This window comes from Chiloscyllium plagiosum, unplaced genomic scaffold (assembly GCF_004010195.1).
Source record: "Chiloscyllium plagiosum isolate BGI_BamShark_2017 unplaced genomic scaffold, ASM401019v2 scaf_11957, whole genome shotgun sequence".
In the NCBI taxonomy this organism is placed as follows: domain Eukaryota; kingdom Metazoa; phylum Chordata; class Chondrichthyes; order Orectolobiformes; family Hemiscylliidae; genus Chiloscyllium; species Chiloscyllium plagiosum.
The window spans coordinates 5,935-9,016 of NW_025214199.1; the positions used below are offsets into that span (position 1 = coordinate 5,935).

The 3,082-nt window shown below is 40.9% G+C and overlaps 1 long non-coding RNA gene across 1 annotated transcript; it reads right to left on the bottom strand.

Annotated features, from left to right (window-relative positions):
- Positions 1–811: 811 nt before the first annotated feature.
- LOC122547833 lies at positions 812–1,687 on the bottom strand. Its single transcript, XR_006311101.1, has 2 exons — positions 1,545–1,687; positions 812–1,443 (listed from the first exon to the last, which is right to left on the bottom strand). It is a non-coding gene; the product is annotated as an uncharacterized LOC122547833 (long non-coding RNA).
- Between the last annotated feature and the right edge of the window lie 1,395 nt (positions 1,688–3,082).

Sequence of the window (3,082 nt, forward strand, 5' to 3'; positions counted from 1 at the left end):
CTCCGGTTTCCTCCCACAGTCCAAAGATGTGCAGGTCAGGTGAATTGGCCATGCTAAATTGCCCGTAGTGTTAGGTAAGGGGTAAATGTAGAGGTAGGGGTGGGTTGCGCGTTGGTGTGGACTTGTTAGGCCGAAGGGCCTGTTTCCACACTGTAATCTAATCAATAATTCTGGATTTGGGATTAATAACTGAACGATTCATTTTAACCGACTTATCGTCTTTTATAATTACTTAAATAAGTTTTAGCATGTTGTTTATCGATAATAATTCTGGATTTGGGATTAATAACTGAATGATCCATTATAACTGATCTAACATAACTTTATAATTACTTACATAGCGTTTAGTGTGTTGTATATCGATAATAATTCTGGATTTGGGATTAATAACTGAATGATCCATTTTAACTGATCTAACATAACTTTATAATTACTTACATAACGTTTAGTGTGTAGTTTATCGATAATAATTCTGGATTTGGGATTAATAACTGAATGATTCATTTTAACTGACTTATCATTTTTTATAATTACTTACATAAGTTTTAGTGTGTTGTTTATCGATAATAATTCTGGATTTGGGTTAGTAACGGAATGATTCATTGTAACTGAATTAACATAACTTTATAATTACTTACATAACGTTTAGTGTGTAGTTTATCGATAATAATTCTGGATTTGGGATTAATAACTGAATGATCCATTGTAACTGAGTTAACATCTGTTTATAATTACTTACATAACGTTTAGTGCGTCGTTTATCAATAATAATATGTTTAGAATTACATAACGTTTAGCGTGTTGTATATTGATAATAATTCTGGATTTGGGATTAATAACTGAACGATCCATTGTAACTGAGTTAACAACTGTTTATAATTACTTACATAACGTTTAGTGTGTAGTTTATCGATAATAATTCTGGATTTGGGATTAGTAACTGAACAATTCATTTTAACTGACTTATCGTCTTTTATAATTACTTAAATAAGTTTTAGTGTGTTGTTTATAGATAATAATTCTGGATTTGGGATGAATAACTGAATGATTCATTGTAACTGAATTAACATCTGCTTAGAATTACTTACATAACGTTTAGTGTGTTGTGTTTAGATAATAATTCTGGATTTGGGATGAATAACTGAATGATCCATTGTAACTGATCTAACATAAGTTTATAATTACTTACATAATGTTTAGTGCGTTGTTTATCAATAATAATATGTTTAGAATTACATAACGTTTAGTGTGTTGTTTATCGATAATAATTCAGGATTTGGGATTAGTAACTGAATGATCCATTATAACTGATTTATCATAACTTTATAATTACTTACATAACTTTTAGTGTGTTGTTTATCGATAATAATTCTGCATTTAGGATTAATAACTGAATGATCCATTATAACTGATTTAACATAACTTTATAATTACTTACATAACCTTCAGTCTGATGTTTATCGATAATAATTCTGGATTCAGGATTAATAACTGAACGATTCATTGTAACTGAATTAACATCTGCTTATAATTACTTACGTAACGTTTAGTGTGTTGTTTATCGATAATAATTCTGGATTTGGGATTAATAACTGAATGATCCATTGTAACTGATTTAACATAACTTTATAATTACTTACATAACCTTCAGTCTGATGTTTATCGATAATAATTCTGGATTCAGGATTAATAACTGAATGATCCATTATAACTGATCTAACATAACTTTATAATTACTTACATAACCTTCAGTCTGATGTTTATCGATAATAATTCTGGATTCAGGATTAATAATGGTTCATTCTAACTTATTGCCTTTCAATTATTGCAAAACCCTTAGCGCGTTGTTAATTGACTGTAACGCTGCGTTGCGGATGACTAACTGCACGATTCGTCGGGACGTCTTTTGCGGCGTTGCACTCGACCTGGAGCTCAGTCCGTGGATCGGGTTCGAGGGTGTGCTCGCCGAGCTGGGAGGGTTTGCCCTCCGGCATTTCCACCGACCCGCACTCGGTAACGTCCGCAGTGCGGGTCTCTGGGGAAAGACCCCGGTCGGCTGTCGCTCTTGCTGCTTGAGCGCGTCTCTCTCTCTCTGTCTCTCTCTGTCTCTCTCTCTCTGTCTCTCTCTCTCTGTCTCTCTCTCTGTCTGTCTCTCTCTCTCTCTCTGTCTCAGTCTGTCGTGGGTGGGTGAGATCTCCCGTGGTTCCACTCCTCAGAGTTTGACGAGCGGGCACTCAGACCCGACGCGTCTCCGGGAATTTCCAAACGCGCTGCAGTACCGGGGCAGAAACAGGCCCTTCAGCCCCTCCCGTCCGTGCTAACCCAGATACCCTCAATCAAGCCAGTCCCCGTGTAGAGTCGTACGGGACAGAAACAGGCCCTTCGGCCCCTCCCGTCCGTGCTAACCCAGATACCCTCAATCAACCCAGTCCCTGTTTAGAGTCATACAGGACAGAAACAGGCCCTTCGGTCCCTCCTATCTGTGCTAACCCAGATACCCTCAATCAACCCAGTCCCCCGTTTAGAGACGTACGGGACAGGAACAGGCCCTTCGGCCCCTCCCGTCCGTGCTAACCCAGATACCCTCAATCAACCCAGTCCCTGTTTAGAGTCATACAGGACAGGAACAGGCCCTTCGGCCCCTCCCGTCCGTGCTAACCCAGATACCCTCAATCAACCCAGTCCCTGTTTAGAGTCGTACAGGACAGAAACAGGCCCTTCGGTCCCTCCTGTCCGTGCTAACCCAGACACCCTCAATCAACCCAGTCCCCGTTTAGAGACGTACGGGACAGAAACAGGCCCTTCGGCCCCTCCCATCTGTGCTAACCCAGATACCCTCAATCAACCCAGTCCCCGTTTAGAGTCGTACAGGTCAGAAACAGGCCCTTCAGCCCCAGACGTCCATGCTAACCCAGATATCACTCACTCTCTCACTCATTCATTCTCTCACTCACTCCCCCCGCGCTCTCACTCCCTCACTCACCGACTCACTCTAGTCCTCCTCTCCGCGCTCCCTCGTGATTTTGTAAACCCCTCGAACCCCGCCCCCCCCCCCAGCCTATCCCGCCTCCCCCCCCCCCCC